The sequence below is a fragment of the Alnus glutinosa genome, chromosome 6 (genome assembly GCF_958979055.1).
Source record: "Alnus glutinosa chromosome 6, dhAlnGlut1.1, whole genome shotgun sequence".
Taxonomy (NCBI): domain Eukaryota; kingdom Viridiplantae; phylum Streptophyta; class Magnoliopsida; order Fagales; family Betulaceae; genus Alnus; species Alnus glutinosa.
The window spans coordinates 16,186,040-16,197,869 of record NC_084891.1 but is presented as its reverse complement, the minus strand read 5'-3'; the positions used below and the strand labels follow the sequence as shown (position 1 = coordinate 16,197,869).

General features: G+C 38.5%; 1 non-coding gene across 1 annotated transcript; it reads right to left on the bottom strand.

The window, feature by feature from the left end:
• Positions 1-833: 833 nt before the first annotated feature.
• LOC133872095 (small nucleolar RNA R71) lies at positions 834-939 on the bottom strand. Its single transcript, XR_009900943.1, has one exon. It is a non-coding gene; the product is annotated as a small nucleolar RNA R71 (small nucleolar RNA).
• Positions 940-11,830: the final 10,891 nt, after the last annotated feature.

Sequence of the window (11,830 nt, the reverse complement as noted above, 5' to 3'; positions counted from 1 at the left end):
GATTTTTGTTTAAATTATTTTATTTTTCTACTAGTTTAGGTAGATTTGTGTTTTATTTTTTAATTTGTTTTTTCTTCTTGCAATTTTTGTTTCTTTTTCTTTTTATTTGTTTTTGCTTTATTATCCAATAAAAAAAAAACTGCAATTTCTTTGTGGATTATTTTTGTTAGTGTTTTATTTATGCTTTTCATAATCTTTAGTTTGTTTTCCTTCTTTCTTTGTAATATATATATATATATGCTTTTAGGTTATTTTGTTTAGTTAAGTTTATTTTGAGCACTTGTTGTTGGTGTTTGCTTGGTCGGAGATCCCTTAACCTAGAGTCGATACCTTTAGATCCCGAATTAGAAAGGAATCTTGGGAGAAAGCGTAGAGCACCTTTTGGGAGAGAATTTGTTGAGATAGGAGATAACGTGAATGTGGATCAACCTAGGGGAGAGAATGGACAGCCGAGAGCGGAAAACGTGGATTATACTAGATCACTTAGGGATGTGTTCGCACCGTTGAGACGAACTCTCGTTCATGTATAGTATTGCCACCTACCAATGCCACCCACTTTGATTTAAAGCCTTATGTCATCCAACTCCTACCCCCATTTCATGGCTTGGATCATGAAAATCCTTACAGCCATGTTAAGAAATTCAAGGATATATGTGTCACATTCAAGTTTGAGAATTTCTCTTAGGAGTCAGTTCACCTTAGACTTTTCCCTTTCTCTCTTCACGATAAAGCCAAGGCATGGTTGGACTCAAACATGCCTAGGTCTATTACATCTTGGGAAAACCTGTTGAATAAGTTCTATAACAAGTTTTTCCCAATGTCCAAAGTGAATGAGTACAGAAAGGAGATAAGTTCTTTTACTCAGGAGGAGGATGAAAATTTTTCAGAAAGTTGGAAGAGATTTCAGGAGTTGTTGATAAGATGCCCTCCACATGGATATGAGAAATGGAGACTTGTTCAATTTTTCTACCAAGGATTAACTCAATCCAACCAAAGTATGATCGAGTCAATGAATGGGGGAGCATTCTTGAGTTTGACAGGGGATGAAGCTTACAGAACTTTGGATAACTTATTTGACAACTCACAGCAGTAGGATTTTTCAAGTTTCCATGATAGACCTGCCCGTATCCTTAAAAAAGGAGGCATCTATGAGGTTAAGGAAGACATTGATTTGAAGATGAAGATAGATGCTCTCACTAGGAAGGTCGATACTTTCGCAGTAGGTAAGTCCATCAATGCTGCGAACACACTCCATGGTGATAGCTATTTCATCTGTGCTAGTCCTATGCACTTAGCACAGAATTGTCCATCCTTGTCGACCTTTGTCGAGTCTCTGATGGAACAAGTGAACGCTTTCAATGATTATAGGAAGCAAGCAAATGGACATTTCTTTGAAACCTACAATACTGGGTGGCGAAACCACCCTAATTTTCTCTTGAAAGCAGAATCAACCCATGAATCAGGGACGAGCCCTACATCATGCCCAAAATCAATACCTTCCCGGATTTCATAATCAGGGATTCAGCTCAGCCAACACCGGCATACCAACCAACCACTCAAGTGTTAGCCTCTTCTTCACAATCCACTCTAGAGGAATCTCTCAAGGCCTTCATGCAGATTACAGGCCAATCTCTTAGTGAAGTGAAGAATGCCACCATGGTGAACACCTAGGCGATTGCCAAGCTGGAGGTTCAGATGGGTCAAATGGCTAATCCCTTGGGTGAGAGAAAGAAGGGAAAGCTCCCTAGTCAACCCGTGCCCAATCCGAAGTTACAGTTTGGTGTGGGAAGTTCTTCAAATCCTGTACACGGGGAGGAGCATGTGCAAGCTATTGTCACACTAAGGTCTGGGATGCCATTCAGCAAGTGCCATCTTATGCCAAGTTCTCGAAGGACTTGATTACAGTCAAGAGGAGAACTAATGTCCCAAAGAAAGTTTATTTGACCGAGCAGGTAAGCTCAATCCTTCAATGCAAGCTGCCCATTAAGTACAAGGACCCTGGGTGTCCTACTATCTCTTGCATGATAGGAGTAAGCAGAATTGAGAAGGCCTTATTAAATCTTGGAGCAAGTGTAAATCTCTTACCTATTCCATCTACTTGCAATTGGGGTTAGGAGAATTGAAGCCTACTTCCATGACGCTTCAATTGGCTGATAGGTTGGTGAAGATACCACGGGGAATCATTGACGATATTTTGGTAAAAGTGGATAAGTTTTATTTCCCTGTGGATTTTATTGTGCTTGACACGGAGCCGGTTCAGAATTTTGGGATTTGGATACCGATGATTCTAGGGTGACCATTCTTAGCTACGGCCAACTCCCTAATAAAATGTAGGACGGGGGTGATGAAAATTTCTTTTGACAACATGACTGTAGAGCTGAATATCTTCGATATCAGCAAGCAGCCATTAGAGTATGATGAGGTTGGAAGCGTATGCTTGATTGAGGAGATCATTGAGGTGACTGTTGATGAATCAAGCATTGAAGACCTTTGGAGGCATGCTTTGCTCAATTTGGAGAAGATTTGGATTTGAACAAGTTACTCGAGCAAGATGATGCTATTTTGGAGATTGCTCTTCTGGTGAGCAGTGAGAAGGAGGAGGCAACATTACTTAAGCCCCCCAAGGAGGAACTTAAGCCCTTACCTGACAATCTTAGGTATAAGTTCCTAGGTCTAGTTGATTCTTTGCCGGTGATTATAGCTTGGGATTAAGATAATGCTTAAGAGGGAAAGTTATTAGATGTTTTAAGCGAGCACAAAGAGGCTATCGGCTGAACTATTGATGATATTAAGGGAATCATCCCCTCGGTGGTAATGCACAAGATACATTTGTAGGAGGATGCCAAGCCATCGAGGGAGCCACAGAGGAGGCTCAACCCAGCTATGTAGGAAGTTGTGAGAGCCAAAGTGATCAAGTTGTTGGATGCAGGCATCATATATCCAATTTTCGATAGCAAGTGGGTGAGCCCAATACATGTCGTGCCTAAGCGGGTTGGATTGATGGTAGTGGAGAATAAGGACGGCGAGTTGGTGCCAACTCGTGTTCAGTCAGGATGGAGAGTTTGTATATACTATCGCAAGTTGAATGCCGCCACTAGGAAGGATCATTTTCCACTCCCATTCATTGATCAGATGGTGGAGCGCTTGGCGGTGCATGAGTATTATTGTTTCTTGGATGGTTATTCAGGATATAAATAGGTCCCTGTAGACCCCGAAGATCAGGAGAAGACAACATTCACCTGCCCTTTTGGGACGTTCACCTATCGTCACATGCCCTTTGGGTTATGCAATGCACCTGCCACTTTTCAGTGGTGCATGTTCAACATATTCTTTGATATGGTAGAACGTTCCCTGGAGATATTTATGGACAACTTCTCCGTCTTCGGTTCATCTTTTGATGAGTGTTTGCACCGCTTCACTTTGTTCTTAGTACGGTGCAAGGAGAAGAACTCGGTGCTTAATTGGGAGAAATGCCATTTTATGGTAAAGCAAGGTATTGTTCTAGGGCATGTCATTTCTCATCATGGGATTGAGGTTGACAAAGCAAAGGTGGATTTGATTTCCAATCTCCCACCCCCACGTACGGTGAAGGAGGTTCGTTCTTTTCTGGGCCATGTAGGATTCTGTAGGCGATTTATTCAGGATTTTAGCAAGATCGCCAGGCCTTTGTGCAAGTTGTTGGAAAAGGAAACCCCATTTGTATTTGACGAGGATTGCCAGAAGGCATTTGGGGCTCTGAAGAAGATTTTGACATCCACACTCATTATTCAGCCACCCAGCTGGGGTGCACCTTTTGAGATTATGTGTGATGCTTCAGATTATGCAGTTGGAGCTGTTTTGGGACAGCGTATTGATAAACTCCCCCATGTCATTTATTATGCGAGCAGGACTTTGAACGATGCATAACTCAATTATTCTACCACTAAGGAGTTGTTGGCAGTCGTTTTTGCTTTGGACAAGTTTCGATCATATTTGCTAGGATCCAAAGTCATTATCTACTCGGATCACGCTGTATTGAAGTATCTTTTCTCAAAAATATATTTTAAATCTCACCTCATCCGATGGATCTTACTGCTGCAAGAGTTTGACATAGAGATTCGGGATAAGAAGGGTTTGGAAAATGTAGTGGCCGATCATCTGTCTAGGATTACTGTGGATTTCACTGAGGAGGCCGCCCCCATCTCTGAGACCTTCCCTGATGAGCAATTGATGCACATTGCTCACACTCCTTCACCATGGTTTGTTGATATAGTGAATTATCTCGTCATCAGTCACACGCCTTTGCATTTGGGGCAGCAAGATAGGACCAAGTTTATGGCCATGGTGAAGTACTTTTTTTTCGGACGACCCTTATCTTTTCAAGTATTGTCCCGATCAGATCATTAGAAGATGTATCCTTGAGCATGACCAATCCAATGTCATTTCTTTTTGTTATGATCATGCGGGTGGAGGCCACTTTAGTGCGAAGAAGACTGCTGCAAAGATTTTGCAGTGTGGATTTTATTGGTCCACCCTATTTCGAGATGCTCATACCTATTGTACCTCGTGTGAGTGTTGCCAGAAGCTAAGGAGTAATTCGAGACGAAATATGATGCCCCTCAACCCCATTCTGATTGTTGAGATTTTTGATTTGATGGGACCTTTCCCAAACTCCTTTGGCTATTTATACATCCTCATTGTTGTGGACTACGTGTCCAAATGGGTGGAAGCTGTTGCATGCAAGACCAATGATCACAGAGTTGTGGTCCACTTTTTGAAGGACAATATCTTTGCTCGTTTTGGTACTCCTCGAGCAATCATAAGTGATGGAGGTAAGCATTTCTGCAATAGGATTTTTGAGCATTTGATGAAGAAGTATTTCATCACACATAAGGTTGCCACCCTATATCACCCATAGACGAGTGGACAAGTGGAGATTTCAAATCGAGAGATCAAGAGGATTTTGGAAAAGACTGTGAACCCTTCAAGGAAAGATTGGTCTTTGCGATTGAATGATGCACTGTGGGCTTACCCTACAGCTTTCAAGACCCCTATTGGCATGTCACCTTATCATCTTGTGTATGGCAAAGCATGTCATCTGCTGGTGGAGTTGGAGCATAGAGCATACTGGGCTATCAAGCAGCTGAACTTCGATCTTACAAAGGCTGGCTCACAGAGGAAGCTCCAACTCAATGAATTAGAGGAGCTGGGGAATGATACATATACATGATTGTGCAAAGTTATACAAGGAATGGATGAAGAAGGCTCATGACCAGAGTATTTTGAGACGATCTTTTGAACCTGGTCAGAAAGCCTTTTACAATTCATGTTTGCATCTTTTTCTAGGCAAGCTTCGATCTCGATGGACATGCCCATTTATTGTTCGATCAGTTTTTCCTCATGGGGCCATTGAGATTGAGGATCCAAAGAATGGTACTACTTTCAAGGTTAATGGACAAAGGCTAAAACCATTCTTGGAGTTGATGAGTCCAGAGATTGAGACGACACTGTTGGAGGATCCCAATTATTCAAACCGATGGTCGTCGATTGTGGAAAGCATGGCTGAAGACTGAAAACTTAGAGCTTGTGGGAGGCAACCCTCATTATTTTCCTTGTCACTTGATTTTGTTTGTTTGTTTTGTTTTTGTTGTGTTTCTCAGGATAAGTGTCTGCCATTCAAGTTTGGGGAAGCGTTCTTCTACGGTACACCTGATTTGCATTGCCCATTCGGTATTGTATTTCTCGACACATTGGGGACAATGTGCCATTTTAGTTTGGGGGTGGGGTAGACATTTCTGTCTGTTATTGTTGTTGTTACTTTTCCTTTTTTCTAGGCAAGCTCTGATCTCGATGGACATGCCTATTTATTGCTCGATCAGTTTTTCCTCATAGGGCCATTGAGATTAAGGATCCAAAGAATGGTACTACTGTCAAGGTTAATGGACAAAGGCTGAAACTATTCTTGGAGTTGATGAGTCCGGAGATTGAGATGACACTGTTGGAGGATCCTAGTTATTCAAACCGATGGTCGTCGATTGTGGAAAGCATGGCTGAAGACTGAAAACTTAGAGCTTGTGGGAGGCAACCCTCATTATTTTCCTTGTCACTTGATTTTGTTTGTTTGTTTTGTTTTTGTTGTGTTTCTCAGGATAAGTGTCTGCCATTCAAGTTTGGGGAAGCGTTCTTCTACGGTACACCTGATTTGCATTGCCCATTCGGTATTGTATTTCTCGACACATTGGGGACAATGTGCCATTTTAGTTTGGGGGGTGGGGTAGACATTTCTGTCTGTTATTGTTGTTGTTACTTTTCCTTTTTTCTAGGCAAGCTCTGATCTCGATGGACATGCCTATTTATTGCTCGATCAGTTTTTCCTCATAGGGCCATTGAGATTAAGGATCCAAAGAATGGTACTACTGTCAAGGTTAATGAACAAAGGCTAAAACTATTCTTGGAGTTGATGAGTCCGGAGATTGAGATGACACTGTTGGAGGATCCTAGTTATTCAAACCGATGGTCGTCGATTGTGGAAAGCATGGCTGAAGACTGAAAACTTAGAGCTTGTGGGAGGCAACCCTCATTATTTTCCTTGTCACTTGATTTTGTTTGTTTGTTTTGTTTTTGTTGTGTTTCTCAGGATAAGTGTCTGCCATTCAAGTTTGGGGAAGCGTTCTTCTACGGTACACCTGATTTGCATTGCCCATTCAGTATTGTATTTCTCGACACATTGGGGACAATGTGCCATTTTAGTTTGGGGGTGGGGTAGACATTTCTGTCTGTTATTGTTGTTGTTACTTTTCCTTTTTTCTAGGCAAGCTCTGATCTCGATGGACATGCCTATTTATTGCTCGATCAGTTTTTCCTCATAGGGCCATTGAGATTAAGGATCCAAAGAATGGTACTACTGTCAAGGTTAATGGACAAAGGCTGAAACTATTCTTGGAGTTGATGAGTCCGGAGATTGAGATGACACTGTTGGAGGATCCTAGTTATTCAAACCGATGGTCGTCGATTGTGGAAAGCATGGCTGAAGACTGAAAACTTAGAGCTTGTGGGAGGCAACCCTCATTATTTTCCTTGTCACTTGATTTTGTTTGTTTGTTTTGTTTTTGTTGTGTTTCTCAGGATAAGTGTCTGCCATTCAAGTTTGGGGAAGCGTTCTTCTACGGTACACCTGATTTGCATTGCCCATTCGGTATTGTATTTCTCGACACATTGGGGACAATGTGCCATTTTAGTTTGGGGGTGGGGTAGACATTTCTGTCTGTTATTGTTGTTGTTACTTTTCCTTTTTTCTAGGCAAGCTCTGATCTCGATGGACATGCCTATTTATTGCTCGATCAGTTTTTCCTCATAGGGCCATTGAGATTAAGGATCCAAAGAATGGTACTACTGTCAAGGTTAATGGACAAAGGCTGAAACTATTCTTGGAGTTGATGAGTCCGGAGATTGAGATGACACTGTTGGAGGATCCTAGTTATTCAAACCGATGGTCGTCGATTGTGGAAAGCATGGCTGAAGACTGAAAACTTAGAGCTTGTGGGAGGCTACCCTCATTATTTTCCTTGTCACTTGATTTTGTTTGTTTGTTTTGTTTTTGTTGTGTTTTTCAGGATAAGTGTCTGCCATTCAAGATTGGGGGACCGTTCTTCTATGGTACACCCGATTTGCATTGCCCATTTGGTATTGTATTTCTCGACACATTGGGGACAATGTGTCATTTTAGTTTGGGGGTGGGGTAGCCATTTCTGTCTGTTGTTGTTGTTGTTGCTTTTCCTTTTATTTTTATGGTTAAAAAAATAAAAATTGCTATGTTGTTGATTGAGTATGATTACATTGCAACTGTGGTTTGCATGTCATTGGTTTTTTTCACATCGTGAATATTGCATGTCCTTAGAAATTTGAATCTTTTGACTCATTTGTTGGATTACAGAGACCTCACTTGTTTGAATTGTTTTTCACAAGCACATTAGCATTGGTTTCATGAGGTTTGAGATTTGAATTAAGGTATGTGTATCTTGAGATTTATAGGATGATTTGTTAATGAAACCTTGGCTTAAATTAAAAAAAAAAAAAAAAAAAATTATCAGTTTGAATTCTTATTGAGTAATCGGACTTCTTGCCTCACTAAGCATTGAGCGTTTGCATAAAAGGATGAGAAATTCAATTTGGTTGATTGTATGGTTAGTTTGGCTTCGTATATTTTTTTTAACTTGAGTAAGGGTCCGTTTGGGTTTGCGATTTCAAAAAGTGCGATTTAAAATAACGATTTTAAAATGTGCGATTTGAAAAAAGTGATTTTTAAAAACGCAGTTAAGCGTTTGGCAAAATCGCAGTTTAGCCTTTAAAATCGCGAATTTACCTTTAAAATCCTGCGTTTTCAAAAAAGCACCATCTTATCTGCGATTTGAAAAAGCAGATTTTCTGCGTTTTCAAATCGCAATTTTTAAAAACGCAGTTCCCAAACGATCTATGTTCTGCGATTTGGTTTAAAATCGCACTTATTGTCTATGAAATCGCAATCCCAAACGCACCCTAAGTAAGCCCTTATGGTTGTTTCTACATCTAATACTCTAAAACCAGCTTGTTTGGGAGTTCCAACACTCATTACATAGGTCATGAAGGGTAGCACCGAATAAACAGAAGGCAAACCATGATTTCTTTCCAAAAGGAGCTTTTCACGCGTTAATTTCCAAGCTTGGTAGTAGAGATATACGTATAACGTGATTCTTGCCTTGAAAGTTGAATCCTTCGTAACTTAAAAACACAACTGGACGTGCATAGAGGGCAGATCGTACGGCGCCTTAGAGATTGAGAGATATTTATTTATTTATTTTGACCTTGCAACACCCAAAAGAAAAAGCCTAGGACATAGTTATATATTTGTTCTTTTTCTTTTGTAAAATAAAAAAAAATAAAAAAAAAATAAAAAAGTAGAAGAAGAGAGGTGAAGGGAGGCGCAGTTTTTCTTCTTTCACGTTTTTGGATTGGTATAGAAAATTCTTGAGTTTTCTTTACACGTCTATTTGTAATTTTTATTTTAATTATTTTATTTTTTATATACTATATATTTCTTCTTGCATTATTTTCTTTTTGTCTCTCAATGTTTATGATTTCAATTAAGTTAGCATGATTCTTTTAGTCATGAGAGGCTAAATCTTCAACTAAGGTTGAAGATGAAACCTCACAATTGATAACACCCAGGTTCTTGTTATTTTATTTATACAATTTCGATATTTATCAAAACATTGTTCAAGTCCAATATTCAACTAATTGATTTATGTATTTTAATTGAATGATTATTTATTAAAAGTTGAATATTCGATGTGTTTCAACCAATGGATACATCGAATCATTTAATTGAAAGAAGATATTCATTATGATTTGTTTGTCAAAATTGATACATTAGATGATTTAATTTCAATTGGGTATTCGTTGTGATTTCTTGTTGAGTTGGATTAATTGAATGATTCAATATGAATTTTTAAGGAACTTTGAAGAATGAATAAGGCTTAATTATTTATCGGGTTTATAAATAAAAAAAAAGAATGTATTGTTTGATTTGGCGATGTGGATTCTACAACTGTAGTGCCCTTTTTATTTTTATTTTTTTTATTTATCATAGTTTTATTTTAGTTTATTATATTGCATAAAAAAAAAATCTTAAAAATTCAGAACTAGGTTAAAATATGATTAGTTTAAATAGAGATTAATTTTCGCAATGCAATTCCTTGTGGATTTGACCTCGCACTTGCACACACACTATATTACAACTGATTCGTGTGCTTGCGAGTAATTTAAAACTCACAACACTGACACGGAACATGGCGCTTCTCCTACTTGAGAAATTGAAGAATATCACCTACAACGAAGGTCTTGTTGGAAGCCCAGAGGGTGTACGTTGTAGCACTATTGGAAGGCACGACCCACCCCATGGCGTCACCCACCACATGGGTTGTCTGTGCCGCTGAGCTTTGTAGCAACACATGCACAGAGGTGCCAAAAAGCATGCAGCGGCCTCCCAAACAATTCCGTCTCTCTATATTTTAGTTTGTTTCAGTGTTATTGTTCAGAATTTTAGGTTAAAAGAGGGAAGAAGACAACTTCACAACGTTTTTTAGTTATTTTGCCAAATTGACGCATTTAAATTATATATGTCAAACTACGGAAACGATACGTTTAATAGGTGGGCAATTTTGAAACGATTTTTGCTTAAATGGTCATGTGGAATGCACGTAACTGACTTTCCATCCAAACTGACGGATAAGTGGACGGATGGTATGTATTGCCACAAGTTAACTAGTTCGGGGGGGTCATCTACCAACTTTTGTACATTAGGCGCCAAATATCTATAGGGTGGATATATCAGGGAGGGTAAAGTATAATTTCCCCCAAATTAAAAGTATTGTAATCCATACAATATCCTAAAATAAATAGTCCAAATTGAAAGGATTGCACCCCGTGCAAGGAATCTCAATATGAGCAAAAAAGACTTTAGTTAGTTGGAAGTTTGGAGATAAAAAGTCTATAAAGTATATATACCCCCTCCCGAGTTAACATTCAATTTGTAATGACTCTGGACTAAAGATTTTATCAATGCCCTCTTTCCTAAATTATCAAAAATTTGCAATATACCTCTTTTACTTCACAAAAAGACAAAATACCCAATTTTTTTTTTTTCCAATAAGAAAAAAGGACCCTTATAAATTCTAAAATTTTGTTTTATAAAAAACCAAAAACTAAAATAAAATAAAAAATTTAAAATTTAAAACTAAAAATACTACTTTTTTTTTAAAAAAAAAAAAAAATAGTGGAAGAGCTCCTTTGGCCAAATGTAATTTGGCAAAAGTCACAAAAATCACGGCTCACAGACCCAACAGCACTCTCTCTGTCTCTCTCGCTTTATCTATATCAATCGGCATAGTGATATTTGTCTTAGATGCTAGCTAAAGATTATGACTTCATTTATATTTCTATGATTTATGATACCCCAATGAGGAAAAGTTTAGTAATCTGAAAAGGGGTGCATGGAATTCTTAACTGGAAGACACTTGTGGCTCCCTTTGGGAAGCTTATTTGCAGAGATTGAGAAACCATGGGTTCATGCCCTGCTCAGGTTGATAAATGGTGTGCTGTGCTGGGTTTAATTACTTTAAGAACCATTTGGCCCAATGGGGTGGTCACCCTTTTCCAGCCCCCTACAGCCTCCATCTCCCTTCCTATTTATTTATTTATTTTATTATTAAAGGTATTTTTGTCATTTGAAGTAGATCACAAAATTTTTGTAGTTTGAAGAGACATTAGCGTAATCTTTAGTTAGGAAGGACATTGTAAATTGAGTGTTAATTTAAATGAAATATGTGTATTTTTTTCAAGTTTGGGCTTGCAATTTTTTTTAAAAGTATGTTAGAAATTATATTTTTATTATACAACTATTTCACAATATTAATGTTCCAGTCTAAATTAACCCTTTATTTTTTTTTTTACAAAAAATTAATTAAGACTATTACATTAATAATATAAAATAATTACAAGATAAAAATATGATGTATATCATTACTTTTGATTTATTTATTGGATCACGTGGTTTATTGTTGGCTGTGGGCTGTGGGCTGTGGTATTTTAGTCCTCAGCCAAACTTTGAAAAGAAACTTTAATCTTCTAGAAATCTTTATTGTATTTTTCTTAAGAGTCTTACCACTTGAGTTGTCTCATGTCTGGTAAGAATGCTCGTGCACGCCGGCCAGTTGCTCTAGAACGCACTCGACCATCCCAACTTAAAATAATTTTCTGTTCTTTACTCGTTTGACGCAGACTCCCTTAATTGGAGTGTTTTGCTTTTGCTTTCGCT